We start from the raw sequence: 17139 nt of genomic DNA, 5'->3' as shown, positions 1-17139 counted from the left end.
TTTATTTGATGTGAACAAATAAGTTGGGTCAGACCACAAAGGTATTTTAACCACCTTGAAGAAAAGAAAATTTCAGCTTAATTTCATGATCCAGCATTTTTGGATCTTGCACCACTGAAAACTACATGTCTGCGTATTTCAGTTTCAGTTTCAGTCTAAGCATAACAGTAGATTCTTTAAGGTATGCAAGAAGTTGTCATCAAACTATCAACATCACTCAACGTATGCAAGAAAATGTACAAATGCAAATATCTGCATATTTCAGTTTCTTATATGACTTAATCCTGGATTCCCCTCAAGGATATCAGACTCACACTTGAAAGAGATGAAAATTAAAAAAAAAAAAAAGGTTTTATTCACAAATTACATCATAACTTATTATAAATAATTTTGTTGTAATCCATGTATCAAAGTCCCAAAATGTAAATTGTGGCATCTCTGTAATTTGTTCCCGTATTCTGTGTAATTTCTTAGGAGGCATTCGCCAAGGCAACACTTGACTCCGAGAGGCATCTCCTAAACACAATCTTCCAGTTCATAGTGCATGTCATTAGCCTCCTAAATTACAAACATCATTAGGGGAATTGAATCAGCTTAGCATCCTGGGGGGGCTCAGTCTGCTGTTCCTACATGGTGAGCTCATTCTGAGTGGTGTCAATCCTATTTCACAAGTTCAAGGAGACCCATTGGGGGTCTGAGCCGTTCACCCCCTCTTTATTCTTGCATGGTGAAGCCCTGTTTCCTTATTAGCAAAATAAAAAAAGAGGTTGTAGGTGGGTGGGTGCGTGGTGCAGCCTTCATATATGTTGAGCATGTAGGAGCAATGATGCATACTGATCTTTGCAACTTAAACAAGTGCTGGGGCATGCTTTGGCAGCCGTGCATGTTATTATTGATTTGTTTTTATTCATTAGAGAAAATAAATATATTTTACAACTCAACCAAAAACAAAAAAACAATACAAAAAAACAGAGAAATCAGACTGTAATAACTTACCAAGAAATGGAAAGTGTGGCGATGAGCAGGTGCATGAAAATTGCGATTGAGCTGAGTACGTGGGGAAAATCCTTTTGAAAAGAGTCTTCAAGGTGGGAGTAAAGTACCAAGGGAAAGCAACTGATTCATAGGAGGAGAACTGAAATATAGGAGGGGGGGGATGACTAGAAACACAACATGAGGAAAAAGAAATTTAAATAAATTTGCCCCTCGAACCTCCAGTGCAACATGGTCCTTGTACTCTGGAGCAACAACTAATTCCAACCGATGTAAAAAACATGGTGGGGGTGGTGTGCCTTCAATAATTCATCTGGAGATTGAAAGATGTGTGTCTCCAGAGACCGTAGTGTAGATAGCATGTTGCACAGCTCTCCAGGGGACTCGCCATGAACTCTGCATGTGAATTTGTGAGTATGGAGATTGAGTTCAGGGTTCAACATGAGAAGGTCTGATATGGCTCTACACTGAACCCTACCTCCTCTTCTTACAGCATAGAATAAATTCCTCCAGTACTCAAAACTCCCCACAGATCTCCACCAATCTTTTATGTTGATGCAGTGGTGGATTCGATGTGAAATGCAGATCACAGTTTTTTGCATGTTCAACAATAAAAAAAAAAGTAACATGGCACTTTCCTATTTGTTTACAATGTTGCTTTAAAGGGGATCTGATAGCGTGCATCCCTCCAGTGTTTTTTTGACTTGAGGCTGTCGATTCTTTTGTTAAAATGATAAAAGAGCACAATAAAATCTTATTGCTGGCTCTGATTTAACTTTAAGTTTGACAAAGGAAAACAGAGAGGATGCAGCATGAGCAGTGGGAATGGAAGATTTAAAGAGATTTCTGCTTCTATATACAGATTACATTAGCTGCTTGTGATTATTGTATGCCGTTTTGCAGTGGGTTGTCATTTATTTGTAAATGTTTTTGCAGCCATGTAGTACAGTGCTTTGTAAATCCTTTTGAATTTTCTATGTTTCTGCATAAATATGGCTTAAGGCATCAGCATTTCTTATAAGTAAGTAAAGTACAAAGACAAATGAATTAAAGGTTTCCAGTACCGTCGATCAGGCTTGCATACTGGCTTGGAAGAATTTTAGCCCACTGGTGATGTGGCGGTGAGCTTCCTCACATAAACTGCTTGCTTCGGGGACTTCCTCAACATTTATTCTAAATTAAGAACAGGACTTTGACATCGCCGCTCCAAAACTTTTCAGGATCAACATTTGTGCTAATGGTTGCTGCATGACTCACCTTCTTTTGACATTCAGTTCGAGAGCAGTTTTCCTTTAGAATTATATATAATTCACAATTCATTTGTCCATCTATGATAACAATCTGTAATGGCTCAGATGCAGCATATCAGAGGCTGTTCTAGATCTTGCTATTGGGGAGTAACAATGGTCTCACATTTCCTTCGTTTGTACACAATCTGTCTGATTGTGATACATAACAGGCAAAGTCCAAAGATGGTTACAGATGGTTTTGTGACCTTTTCCAGCTCAATGAGCATCAATTCCTTTTCTTAGGTTCTCTGAAATCTCTTTTGTTTGGGCCATGATACATTTCCACAGACATCTGTTGTGAAGGACAGACTTTAGGGATTCTTTAGAGGCCTCATATTTATACTTGAACCTCATATTAAGATAATTTTCAACTGCGATCTACAGGCATGCTGCTGCAGGAAACAAGGTGGGTTAGAAAGATAAATAACACTCAATGGTTTTTCTGTAAAAACACCACTACTTTGTCATTTTTAATTAACTGGGTTCTGTTTTGCAACTTGTGCGAAACGTTTTCAGGTCAGCTTTGTAAGGAAAAATAGAAAATTATTAAGGATTTCCAAAGTGGCACTACTGTAAATGTGTTTCTTCCTTTAGTGTGAAAATGGAGTATCTGATATCATAAAATAGTCACAGTTTTCTGCCACCATTTTCCGTTTTTCCAATTATCTCACTGAGTTCGGTTCAATTCTTGTCTTCTTGTGCTATAAGCTGCCCAGCCCCCACATATAGCCAGTGTTCTGACAAAAGGTGGGCAATCACTGATGGAGAGACCAATAGAGAAGGGAGGTCAGGCAGAATAGAGCAATAAGAAAGTTAAAAAAAATGGCTTGCTCTGTAATGTAATGAGATTGAGAATGAGATATAGAAATGCATTGTGGTTTCTTGAATCTGTAGCAGCGTTCAAAATGTTTATCAGAGGCAACCTCTTCATGGTTTAATCATATGAATCAATGTGTGTCGTTTGTGCAACAAGTTCCAAAAAAAAAGATAGTAAAAATCAATCATGTGCTGTCCTCCATGCGCCCCACGCTTTCACAAAAAAACTGGGGACGTGCTCTTTGCTGTATATTCTTGTCAAATCAATTGAGCATGGGTGAGTCCAGTGTACAGCACAGTTAAACCATGTCTAGGACTCAATTAAATTCTCTGCCTTTACAAAAGCCATGGCACTACTTGCAGAATAATCACTTTAGAGAAAGCAAAGGAACTCCTAACATAATCAATATTGGGTTGTTGAGATTTGTACAACTCCTTTTCTGTAAAAACGCTCCCTCTACACAGAGCGAACATAAAAAAATCTAAGTGTGTCTCTCCTTAGATCTACAAGGTTTACCCTTCCTTCACCTTTTACTCACTTGGCTGTGCTGTTTTATGAGCTTTCAGTCAGCAGCATCCCACAGTGATCCATACTAAAGAGCACCATTAATCATCGGTACAATGTAATGGGGTGAAACACAAATATCACAGCCTTGTACAGTCTCCTATAACATCTTAGTAGTATGTTAAAGCAATTCCATAAATTATACATTGACTGCAGACTAAAGCACTGCTGGTACATTCATAATTCTGTGTGGTAGCATTGTATGGAGAGAAGGAAAGAATAATTTTGACATATTTGCTTGTAAAATTTTTATCACCCTATGAAGTTGGGTAGAATTTATGTGACAGGCATGCAACATTTTGTCATCCATGTTAGTGGAAGTCGGGGTCGGTGCACTCAGACATCGCATCTAGTTGAAATTTGGACCACACACAGATAATCTGGCTCTCAGGCAACACTGGCAGACCAACAGCCAGAACTGACTGCTATGGCATATTTTACAGTTAACGCCAAGTATTTGAGATTTGACGTGCCAGCGATTTAAAATGAAGATAAAAGGCAAAGAACTTCCTAAACTATTCATGATTGGCTAGATGCTGGTTTTCTCTGCCATTTGGCGAAAGACAGGAATTTTACAGGGATTTTATTGTAACTTTTCAATGAAAAAGGCTGAGTGGTGCACCAAACAACGCTGATCAGAGCAGTGAGATGAAAGTGTTGTGGTGGTGCTGTTAAGTGATTACGATTATGATTCCAATATGTTTGATTTGATCCCATTGGTCAATGCCCTATTCCTATTGCTTAATTTTAGCTACTGCAACTATACTTAAAGCCGGATCAGGTGACCCTGAACCCTGAACCACCCCTTTCTTATTCTACTATTGGTTCAGACTTTTGCAGGACAGAGGTTTGTTCCTGTTAAAAGAGAGTTTTTTTCCTTACCACTGTCGCAAAGTGCTTGCTTCTAAGGAATCATCTTAGAAAATGCAGGGTAGAGCAATTTAATTCAGTCTTATTCATATAACGCCAAATCAAAACAACAGTCACCTCAAGGTGTTTTATATTGTAATTTCTCAATAATAAAGAGAAAACTCCAAAAAACAACCTTTTGGGTAAGCACTTGGTGACAGTGGGAAGAAAAATCTCCCTTTCAACAAGAAGAAATCCCTTGCAGAACCAGGCTCATAAAGACAGGATAAAAGACAAGGTGCAGAACAGAGTCAGATTTTAGTTTTGAGCCGAATCTTGAAAGATTGCATTATATTATTGATCATATGATTTGGTACTATAAAACTAAACATGCATTGAATTGACTAGCACTCTACTGTGATTTATATAAAAGGTGAAATCATCTTTTTTTTAAAAAAGAAAAATAATAACAGCAGGCCACGGAACCAAAACAATGAGCTCAGAGAAACTGAACTATACTTAAAAACAATATAGCCTCAACACAGTGATAAAAAAAATAAAAAATAATAATAGTTGGTACAGTTTTTAAGAACTGAGAAGCAGAAGTTTGACAAAAAAGCCACATATAGCAATACATCAGATAGTTAACTTTTAAGAGTTCTTGAACTTATCTTCAATGCTCTGAGCATCACAATTAAAAAAAAAAGGCATTCCCCAAGAAAAGCACTCCTCACCTGAAACTAAAACTATCTCAGTTTTAAAAACTCTTTTAAAAAGAGAGAGAGAGATGCGGTCATTCCAGAGGAAGAAACCAAAAATGACCGCATCATTTATGCTCACCGCGGTAGAGGAAGGTGTGTGTCTAACAGAGAGAGAGGGGGGGGGAGAGAGACGGTGGTGTGTGTGTGTGTGTGTGTGTGTTTGTGGTGGTGGTGGTGGGGGGTGGTGTTCTTCTTCTTCTTCTTCTTGGTTTATGTCATTGGTTTAAACGACCCAAGACCCCGCCTTTATAAAAAAGAGAGTTAGACATAGTGTGACTACAGCCAAAGAGAGAGAGAAAGAGAGAGAGAGGTAAAATAAAGCAGAGAAGCAGTTAGACACCTACTCGGCGTTTATGCTCCGTCGTATTTGAATAAACAAGGACTCGCTTCAACACATTGTAGCTCGTTCCCTGCTCGGCTATCACTCCTCTCTATCCGGTTGTTTCTTCTCGCCTGCCCCTAAAAGAGAAAAAGAGAGGGGGGAGAGAGAGAGCCCGCGAGAGAAGCCGCTCGTGCAGCGCGCGGAGGATTAATAATAAGGTGGAATCAGAATTACTCCAAATCTTATTTCGTGTCCCCGAAGCGGATGATGCTGCCGCCGACGTGTGCCTAAAAAAAAAAAAAAAAAAAAAAAAAAGTCGGCTTCTCAACTTGCTATCTGATACCATTCATCCAGGTAAGACTGCATTTACAGAAGCAACACCAGCCGTGCAGATTTAACTCGTGTAATTCAGTTTTGGAGGAGGGATGGTGGTGTTGGTGGTGTTGGTGGTGAGGAGGGGGGTTCAAAAGAGAGTTGGCCGCCGTTGGGTTTCGGGTCCGCATACGGCTCTGACCATGTGTGTCCACCTTACTGCGCCATGAAGATGGGGGAATGGTCGGTCGGGGTGGGTTGTACACACGGGAGGGAAATTATTTCTGACCACGTATATAGCACGCTGTGTCAAATGTGGACACGACCGGACCGCGTTTCCCTCCTTACAGTGTTGACATTTACGTTCCTCACCTTTACATGGCGAAAGGTAGCTGTTCGGCAAAGGCATGCGGAGTGTATTGTTTTTGCACACAGCCAGACCCCTCACGGAGTGCGTGTCGGTTAAAAGAAAATAGGAAGTGCATTAGTAGAGTGTCTGTTGAATGGCTGTGGAGTTGTACAGGCTGTGTTGTGCTTTCCAGCGAGACTATTTGCTCATAAATCCTCTAATACCCCATGCTTGATCCGAATGACTGAGTTTTTGTAGGCATAATAGTGTTGTAGAAGACGTCATCCTGTGTAATCTTCAGCGCTCCTCGCTGCTCAGTCTGTGTCTCTTAAAACAAAAAAGAAAAAGGAAAGAAAGAGAAACGCACGCGCAAAACGCACGCACACAAGTCATCCCAACAGGAGCACATTTGCTGCATCACAATGTCACTGACCATTCACGTGTTTGTGTCCTTGCACACATTTTAAGACCTCTTTTGGAGACACTTTGCAATAAGCTGTTACGCATGGTTACGGAGGATCAGAGGGCCCCTTAAACTTTTTTTTTGAATTGCAGGGCCCCGCAAATAGATAGAAGATCAAACACCTGCATCTGATGACATTTTGCCCCGAGGAAACTCACCTGAAAGGATTTGGTGGTTTAGTGTGGAGCTGCAGAGGTGCAGTTTGCCAAATAAAAGTAAGATTTTAGAAACTGATTAACTTAACAGTTGTTAAGTGGATGGCGTTCTCTTGATCCCATAGACGATGTGACTTGAAAACCGCTAGAGGAGAATAATGAGCTGTTTTCTGTAGTCCCTGCTCTTAATCAGTTAGCTGTATTTTACATAGAGGTGAGTGTATATTATTTTAATTGCTGAGCTGTTATTTGCAGCTGGAATAAAGTATCACTTCTGGTTGGGTAAACTTTAAAAAAAGTAGTAAAGAAAGTGCTTCCTCTGTTTACAGCCACCTTTAGGTGCAGGCAGCGTATAAATGAGCTGCTAATTGCCTTGTGTTAACTTGTTAATTACACCCACTAAAGTATTCTTACATATTATTGGACTAATTAATTCACTGATTACTCTGAAAATATGACAACAGGACACGTGTTGGATTAATGAAGAACCGGGGTTATCCCAATTCCTTATCGCTCATCATTAAAAACATCATCGTCAGTAATTAATTCTTGTCAACTAAGATAATTTCCATCCAGCACCCACACCAAAAGAAAAAGTATAATCTTGATATAATCAAAGTAAATAATTGGATCACTGCAAGCTAAATAAGAGGTGACCTCTTTGTCTGTGCATGTATTGACTGAGAAGGGAGGGGGGCGTGTGCGCCTTAAGGAATATCAGACTGTTACAGATGTGTGCAGCTTGGACATCTGCTCCGTTGTCAGCCATTGTCAAGGAAGCAGTTAAGATGGTGGGCAGATCAGCTCAACAGAGCTCCCTTGTCAGGAAAAAAACGATAAACTGCAAAAGTGCAGCAGGAAAGAGCTCCTAACACAGAGCGGTATTCTACATTCACAATTACTCCTGGTCCACAGTGGATCAATTCCTCATTCATAACCAATAAAATCGCTACACATACGTTAAGATACATATTTTTTTGCAGAAGGCACCCTTTGTTAGGCTCACCTTCCCACACTGTGAGTCAGTGTTATCATTTAGAATGGGACCTGTCATGTTTCCACAGAGGAAATTGAACAGACTCAGTTAGCCGACCCCGTGAAGAGCCTGCCCTCTGCCATCCTCTCCTGTGTTGCCGAGCAGCACCCTATCACTCAAGGCAATTGAACGTCTCTGAGGGGACCTCTGTTAGCCCCGTGCAATATTTATTACCATCCATCATCCCAAGACTCTCGCTATATGGGTGAATAACAGTGGCTGCTAAGTTCTGTGTTAAAAAGTTCCCTCGCCAGCAACCATTAGAAGGGATTTATGAGAGCGGCTTCCCAAGAAGTGCTGTGGAAGGGAGAGGGAGCATGTTTTAGAGTTGCTGCGTAGCCTGCCCGCTGGGCTGTGCTGCCAAATATGTCATGGTTAAAATTCTGACTGGCTGAAGAGCTGCCTGAATGTCTCATTTCCATTTCAAGTTTGTTTTCTTAATAGGTTCTATTGCTTTAATTAATTAGTAGACTGGAAGAAAATTTCCCTGAAAATGTCACTCTTTCACTGTTTTAAACCTTCTTTGAATGGAATGTGTTTGGTTTTGGGTGGAGGGAAACATTTTGAAGTGCTGGAAAGTTGCATTTGGCATTTTTCTTTATTTTGACCTTTAGTAGATAAAACAACTGATTATTTGCAGCTGCCTTGCTCAGTGCTATAGTGACACGTGTAGCATTTAATACACCATGCTGTGTAATTCCCATATTTGCTGAATTGTGAAGCTAACAAGATGTCTATTTTCAGTGTATTTTCTTTGTAGATAGTAATGATGCTGATCTAATGTTCACTGTGGGCTTTAATAAGAATCAACTAATGTATGCATGCTGTGCATACAGAGCTGGTAAATTCTGCCTTCATGTCCTTTGAATGAGCCTGTGTGCATGTTGTGTGAAAATTACGTGCTCGCTACATCTCGATGTAGTCTTTGATCCTGCAGAGATGAGATGGGAGAGGGTTTTTTTCAGTTTTCCACTCTGCTGAGATTATTTGTTTGTCAGGGTTGAAAACAATTGCAGTGTATCTAAAAACGGGTGAAACCATGGGTATGGGACAGCACCATAAACTAATGCCTTATTACGCTTCTTTTAGGTCAATTTGAATATGTGTTTTAATTGGTCTCTGAAGGCTAAGACTAGTCGTCTTTTTTTTCCTGCGTTCCTCAAAAGTGCCTGTGTGATGTGACTGCGTAGAGCTGACGAGCCCGGGAGCAACGGTGTTCATTTGAAGCTCGCTCAACCTGCTCATTATTTCCAAGCAAAGTGAAGATTGATTTAGCTGAAAGCTGGGATAGTGTTTTTAATGTTTACTTTTTCTGCTGTGAAAAACGTGGCCGTAGAAACTGATCGAGACGGTAAATCCGGCCCCAGATTGCTCTTGGTCAAAGCAGAGAACTTGGAAACAAGGTCTTTGCTACTCACGGCAACAAGAGATGTCATTACTCAGCAAGAGGTACTATCTCATGCTTTGAAAACTCCTCTCACCTTTAGAAATGCTGTATTGAAAAGATATCTCAAAGAAATAGTTTACTTGTCATTCCCATTTCTTTGCTTTTTCTCTTAAGGCATTGTGAGTCTTCACTTTTACGCACATTGAAGAGCGCGTGTGTTCAGTGTGGGTGTGGTTAGAGGGGGACTATCATCGCTAACCAACCCCCACCCCCACCCTTTCCTATAATTTCATTGACAGTAGCAGCAGTTGTGTTTTCCAGAGCTACACAGGGGTAAAGGATAATTGGAGCTGTGGATGTCTTTTTCGTGGTAACGGGGAAAGTGGAACCCTGTGCCAGCACTATTCTCTGTACTATACAAAGGGACAAGATCCAGCGATAGGGTGTGCATAAGAGATCTACAGTATTCGCTAACACAAACAGATGTATTTTATTCTGACTGAAACTAGTAAGGCTGAACCTCATGTGGCTTCTGAGTTGGCTGGCAGTTTTTTTTCCCTGCTGTTATTGGAGTGGATGCACTGCAACAGCCACTCTGTGCTTTTACCTTGCACCACTCTACATTAGTATCAGGGGAGAGCGATGTGCCCGTGTAATAAAGTGTAGGTGCATTGTCTTTCAGCAGTGCAAAAGGTCACGCAGCGCTTGTACTTTGGCCCCTGTTGGCCGTGTCAGAGACCATCTTGTTAGCATTAAGGTATGAGTCGTTTGGCAAAGCAGCACTACAGCAATTAGAGTTATTAATTATTTTTTCATAACTTAATACACTTTCGTTTAATGCATATTAATTGATGTGCTCCCAAATCTGCACTCACATAATCCACCAAGGATTTCTCAAAGGCAAGCACAAAAGGCTTTTATTATCTTAGGAGGAAGTGGTCTTTTGGGACGTAAAGTGCCCCTACTCAATTGTGTATTACAATATGAAACAGACGTAAGTGAAATGAAATTACAACATATCATCAGCACGGTGAAGGATCCTATTGAATTATTACCTCGGCAGCGCCATTGTTGTAATGTCAGGCTTGCTCTCTTGGATGTGACAGAGGGGTTTTTTTTATAAAGTCTTCATGCAAGGAAGTAAAAAGCAGTTTCAAGGTTAAACTGTGTGAAGGCCAAATGTTTGGGGAGGCTGGATTAATTTCATGTCCCATAATGTGATTTGCAGTATCTGCTCCTCTCCTGCCCTTGGTTTCTTTGGAGATGTGCGAGCCTGATGAGAGCTGAAAGCAGGAGGGGAGGACAGGGGGGGTGCTGCTGTAACTATCTGCTGCATTTATAAGTGTTTACAGGACTCCTAAATGGAATTAGGGAAGATGGTGCGTGCTTACAAATTCACCATCATTCCCACACCCTGTCTCATTACTGAATACTAATTCAGAGGTTATTCCTTTGGTGCGCGGCAGAGAAAATGAGCTTTCTCTCACACATGCTAGCACGCACAACCACAGACAGACATATGCTTAAATATAAAATAACAGAACACACACCCAAAAAAGCGAAATCACACGATGGGCGCTGGTTCCCGAAAAACAAAAATTAGTGGACGTTATCAATTGCAGGGCAGGCTACGAAGGAAGGGGGACCACCATGAGAACAGCAGCGAGTCGGCCTAAGAAGCATGCTGTACCCAACACTTTATCACACAGCATCTGCAGCTTAGCCGTGTGTATCTGTATATCAGCCCAGTTAATGAAACTGTATTGCATTGCCTCATCTTATACATACAGATGTCTTTATAGATATGTACACATTTCATATGGCACCATTAACACAGATAAACTTGAAGTACGTTTGCAATACAAGGAAGTGATAAAATCAGCAACTGAGGTCACTGCAGGGAGTGTTTGAGGTGTAATACTGGTGGGTGAGTGGGTGGGTGAGGGTAAGTAGCACCATCTCATTACTGCCATGCTGCAACATCAGTGATTGAAGTACATCAACACTGGGGCTGCTCAGTTTTGGTACTTAGATTAAGATTTCTGTCCAAATGGAATCAGCAGCATGTGGGTCATTCTCTAAATTGGGATGTAAATGTGATACACTGTGCGGACAAAAGATGCTCGAGGTGAAAGACGCAGCTCAGTACACCTGTGTAGACTGTGTATAGTTCGGATGTGGGTTGAGTAAATTTAACGTGTGGATAGCTGGGCATTTCTTTCCCAGTCTCTCCTTAGGTAGCTTTCAGTGAGGGCAGTGAGTATAATGAGCTGTAAAATGAGTAGGGAACAGCGAGTTTAGGCTGTCTGTTGCAACATGTTGTAGTATTTTAAACCTCTCCTTGGCAGGGGTGCGCTCAGTGGTCTGTGCATCAAGTTGCTGTTCCTCTCCTTCTCAATTTCCTGCAAAATATAAATGTAAGTGGTGTCAGTATCACCAGTGAATTTTGTTTTTTGTTGTTTGTGTGAGTTTTTTTTTTTACCTCTCCAAGTTCAGCTACAGTCAGATAAAGAATTAGATCTGATCTTTTGATCTATCCTTAAGCATTCACCCCCCTAATTTTAGGGAATTGTTGCTGATGCTATTATAGGGCGCTGGCTGATGCATTTAACATATTAGGGAAATTAAGAAGCTTTTGTTTGTAGGATCTCTGAAACAAACTGTTTTTGCCCCCGCTTTTGAGACAGTGCATTTCAACATCTTGCAACACACTGCTTTTATCAAACACAGTAGAACACGTCACTTACCAGATACTTTGTGGTATAAAGTATTGCAGCTGTGCTTTGATGGTATGAAAAACACCCCATGTGAGGTATTGGCATTTCAAATGCCTTCAAACTGCACTTATTCATATTTACCCTTCACATACACCCTATAGCAACGCCAATGTAGCCCTGTAGCGCTATTATATGTCTGAAAGTGCAGTTGGTAAGAAGAATGAAAAGACCAGGGCTGCTGTCTCACACTTTCTTATCTTGTTTCCTCTTTGGCTTTTTTCTTGTCCTCTAATGCACATATCCATCTCCACACCCCCACCCCTCCCCCATGCTAGTGGAGGTCTCATTGCTTATGTAATGTCTCTAAACATTTGTGCAGCATTAGGGGAAGTCAGGCATGCCAAAACTGTGCAAAACGTCCCTCTGTGCACCCCATAGAGATCGGACAGATGGCAACCCTCGTTCCCAGTCTTGTAAACTGCCTGTGACAGGCGAGATGGCATATACACAGCTGAAGTAGGGCAACACTAACTAAAGCTTTACAGACAGTGGTGGACACAATTGCATGCACCCTCATCAGTGAGGTGCTTACTATGAAAGCCTCGTTTTATTGCATTTAGCTGTTAATTACAGCACAGTGTTTACCGCTCGCAGATTCGTGGAAAAGTTGATCCGCACTGTAAACGCACCGTCGCTTTGCCCCGCCTGTGATCCAGATTCTGGCACACCTATAACAATTGCTATCAAATTCTCGCAAGAGATCATCCATCACAATGTTAAAGAAGGTGACCCGGAGTTGTTTTCTAATTCAGTCGTTAATCACCGCCACAGCAGAGTGTCGGGCACTTTCACTTTGTTCCCCTTAACAACTCTCTGGGCAGAGTCCATTACTGAGTAAACAGACAGTGAAACACAGAAGAAATGAATGAAGCTGCCCAGCACAGAATCCCCAGAGGTGAGATCAAATGGCAGGCCCGGTGATGATGAGGGATGTTTATGGCTGGCACTCTATTAAGAGGAGGCTCTTTCCTGCTGGCTCATAATGAACATCTACCTTGTGAAATGGTTACTTGGAAGCTTTTTTCTTTACACTGAATTACTGGTCATTTTCATCAAATTTTGCCCTAATTGCTCTCAGCAGTGAGTCAGGGGAAGGGGCACTGATAAAAAGAATGAGTTTTAGGGTAAGTTGGCAAGGTGACTGGCTTATGGCAACATTAGCCATTTTGATTTGAATAAATCTCCACCACCGTTTCTCCCCCCTTTGTATGTTAATGAAAGCCAGCTCCGTCCTTGTAGGATGATATTTCAGGCCTGAACTCTTCTTCTTTTCTCTGTTTACTCGGCAACGCCTCCTCCAGATGTCCCCCACTGCGGGAGGCTTTGAGGCAAATGTGAGAGGCTTCCTACTAAACCATACACTCTCACACACACAGACATGCACACACAAACATGCACTCTCACATCACCTCTGGGGGTAGCCACTTTAGCTGACCTGTTACGAAATATGACTTCATGGGCTTCAGACAAAAAGTGTGTTGTTTCTATCAAGAAGAGACTTAAATATTGCTGACAAAAGGTGCAGCGGATGTGTTGGGGAGAAAGGAAAAACATCTCTGAAAGGAGAATGTTTTCGTAAATCACAGACAATGTACCATCTGCACCCGGCGGGGTGTATGAGCGACACTGGACTACTGCTGTGAGGAACTATTGCATTGTTATTAAATGGCTGTTGCCTCACTGGCAACCATATTAAAGCCTCAGATCCTGTGCCTGATGCAAGGCAACGAAGAGGAAAAATTTAGGAGTGGGGTGGGTGGCAGAAAAAAAAAATCCCAAACCAGCCTGGCCTTCTGGACATGTTGACACAATGTGCAACTGCAATTGCATAGATTAGAAGATGGCAGTAAAACGTCTTGACAGTGAAAAGAAAGATTTTTTTCCCCTCTCGTCTTTGCCTGCTCTAACCTCTCTTAAGTCCTTGTTGCTGTCCATCACCATTACTTGCTCAGCATCTTGCACATGCTGCTGTGAAAGGGGAGCTTTTTTCATAGGTAGGATCTATGTCTTAAGAAAGGCAGATGTTACAGTTCGGGCTATACCAGAAACTCATGCTGGGAGGGTAATTTTCTTTTCCTTTCTAGATTTTCTTTTTTTTTTTTACTATGACCATATTCAAAGAAGCTACTTTTTATCCCTTAAGTAGTTCATCTTCAAAATTCATTTACCATTTTTTTTTTACTATAGGATGTTCCTCCCATCTCATGGCGAAGGAGCCTGGATCTACTCGTGCTATATCAGCATGCTCACTTATTGATGACGGGGTTCATTTTGTGCACGTTGAACTACTAGCAGAGAGTTCGTGAAATGCCACTGAAGAGCGAGAGCTGATTAGCTCGTCTTGCTCTCCCCTCATTTCATTCTCGCACATTCGCACGCTCTGATAACAGTTTCTTGTTAACTTTCTTTGTGTCAGAGGTTATTAAAATGATGCAGTTTGAATATATAGTTGCTGAATTGACGCTGACCTGTGCCAAGCTTTCTGTGCAATGTCTGTCTGTTATTGAAGGAAGTATTTTTTGTTACTTTTTTCTTGTATTTCCTCCAAATGTTTTGACCCTGAACAAACTGCAGGCTTTATGAAGATTGTCCAACCTCCCCATTTTGTTTAGTTTTGGTCAGTTGCTGAAAAGAAGCTTCAGCGATGTGTAATTACATGGTTATTATTATTTTTATTATGGGATTTGGGGAATTGTTTCTAAATATTTTCTTTTTTCTACTTTTCCTAAATGGCATGCAGTGCACATGTGCTTTTATACACATGTAAGACTTAGTCTCTGAGGGTAATCACATATTTTTCTGGGCTTCTAGCGTAGCCACTGGAGACTGGAGTCAAAACTGCCTTTTTGCCCCCCTATCATTGTTTCCAAAAAATTCGAATGAATTTTTAAAAAGTTAATAAAAAATAATAATACGATTCCGAGCCTTTAAAGGGCAAAGGTACCAAAATTCCAGATATTAAAAAGCCTTCCCTGGTGAGAAATTAGAAGTGGTTGACAAAGAGGACAAAAGACTCAGCTATTTTAATAATCTCTGCAAAAGACAGACCTCGGATCATTTTGTCTTATCATGTAGAAAAGTTACAAAAAAGAGAAATGCATATATTTCTATCACATAACACAGATTCATTGCAGGGCAAATACCACGTATAGTCACCCACCAAGGGCACATTGTGAGCCAGGAAAAACCCCGCTGGCCTGAGAAAAAAATAAATAAAATCCTAGTATTTTCTCAACTGTGACACAGAACGAGCACAAAACCCGAGCAATACTTGTAAAATGTGGAGTCAAGTGACTGTCAGATCAGTAGCTCAGTCCCATCCCTGCTCTGGTAACTCTGCGAGGAGTGAATTTGTGAATGCCCATAAATATGCATACGTACTTGAACTCTGCTGCTTCTTTTTTCTGTTGTTTTTTTTCTTTTTTTCTTGACAAAAGTTTCCGCGGGTCTGATTCTTGAAGGCCGTCATGGAGCTTGACGAAAACCTGACATTTGGAAAGGTCTGCGAGAGGGATTTGTTTGTGACAGCTTCAAATTACAGTGGCACGGAGGGAGCAGGAGAAAGGGGAGGGATGCAGAGATTGATGAAGAAAATGGCTCCTGCTTATTTAAATGTCAGTTCAGCAAGGTGAATGCCTAAGCTTCTTTTTTCCCCCGCAAGCATTACATGTGTATTCCTCACAATGGAAAAACATTTCTTGCCATCTTTTATTCTGTGTGTGTTTCTCACCGTCTTTCTGTTTGGCTCAGGCGGTGTTATTGGCAGGAGGCTTTATGCCTTGTGAAGCTTTGCCAGCATCTTGACAGTAACCACAAACCATTTAGTTGTTTGTTTTGTGTAGGTAGTGACTGAAGGACCAGTCACTCAGGTCCTATTTAGACTGGAGGTTTATTCTGGACCATATATGCAGCAGTATAAAATACATATTAATTTTCCGACTCTTGCGCTCTCTCTGCAAGTGCAGAAACAAAGCAAAAGTAAGAAAGACATCACTGCGAGTACAATCTGGGGGAAGAAAGCACACAAGGAAAATAACTGATAAGTATGCTGCAGTTTCTGTATATCCAGAGTGATTTCTGTTATGTAACAGCAGTTTTTTTCCCCCCAACAAAGGCTGTTACTTCTTGTCAGCCCTCAGCGCACTTACGAGTGCACAGGGAGCTCTGCCTGTCACTGACCTTTTTAATAAGGATGAGATGACTGAAATACACCAAGTGTCCCTCGGTGATGATAGCCAAATGTCACTCAAACTAAAGGACTGTAGCCAGACTTTCACATTGAGATTCCAACAATAGTACAGAGGAGGGAATGCAGAGCCCCCTATCTCTTTTCCTTGACAAATAGCTGATGACACTGTTGGATTAAGTCCTCACAAGTCATGCCAGCTGCTGGAATCAGATGACAAGTACCTCCATGTCTACGTGTCTTAATCTTTTTCAGACACTTCCAGCCGTCGTGTATAACTGGAATATTTATCACACAGGTTGCAAAAGCCAGTAAATTATGTGACTTAAGTGATGCCTGAGTTTGACAACTGCTTTCCTGAAAGGCATGTGCCCTTTTGCCTACTTTTTCATTGTGTCCTCCTGCCATGACACATTTTATTGAAGAGCTGTCTGCGGGCGTACCACAAGAACTCTATGCTGTCTCTAAACTGCAGCCTGCACAAGTTCCCACAGTAGAAAATAGACTTTTCGAATCAGCTACTGCAAACAGAACCTGTTTTAACAGAAGCATTGCCCATAATTAAACTAACGCATAGGAAAGTATGCTGGGGTGGCTCCCGTGATTAATGGAGCAATTACATAATCCATTACACTGAATTATGAATGTGCTAATGATGAGCTCATGTTGGGTAATGATTCCTAGAGTTTGCTTGTGTAAAATATGAAGAGGGAAGCAGAGAGGACTGTCGGTGTTTGCAGATGTTCCTCTAATCACTAGGAGGTAAGGCTAAGGAGGAAAAAGAAAATGTGCGACTTCCTACAGAGAGTGGCACCTCCACCATCACGGGTCATTGCTTCCTGTTCTAGAAAGAACGCCTCCTACTGTTCCCACTTGGAT

At 41.2% G+C, this 17139-nt stretch overlaps 1 protein-coding gene across 3 annotated transcripts in view; it reads left to right on the top strand.

The window, feature by feature from the left end:
- The first annotated feature begins 5543 nt into the window (after positions 1–5543).
- Positions 5544–17139, top strand: part of LOC146568676 (C-terminal-binding protein 2) — a 97937-nt gene continuing 86341 nt past the window's right edge. For 2 of the 3 annotated variants that reach the window (XM_085284872.1, XM_085284868.1), the window contains exon 1: positions 5545–5949. The gene's annotated coding sequence lies outside the window, so the exon portion shown is untranslated. Of the gene's footprint in view, positions 5950–6811; positions 6935–17139 lie in introns of all 3 variants that reach the window. The other variant, XM_085284870.1, reaches the window with a different exon arrangement.

This window comes from Mchenga conophoros, linkage group LG8, assembly GCF_057382185.1.
Source record: "Mchenga conophoros isolate Kocher_MC1m ecotype Shallow Benthic linkage group LG8, M_conophoros_male_GT1.1, whole genome shotgun sequence".
Taxonomy (NCBI): domain Eukaryota; kingdom Metazoa; phylum Chordata; class Actinopteri; order Cichliformes; family Cichlidae; genus Mchenga; species Mchenga conophoros.
Note: the sequence above shows the minus strand (reverse complement) of the source record. Positions and strands in the feature narration are given on the sequence as shown.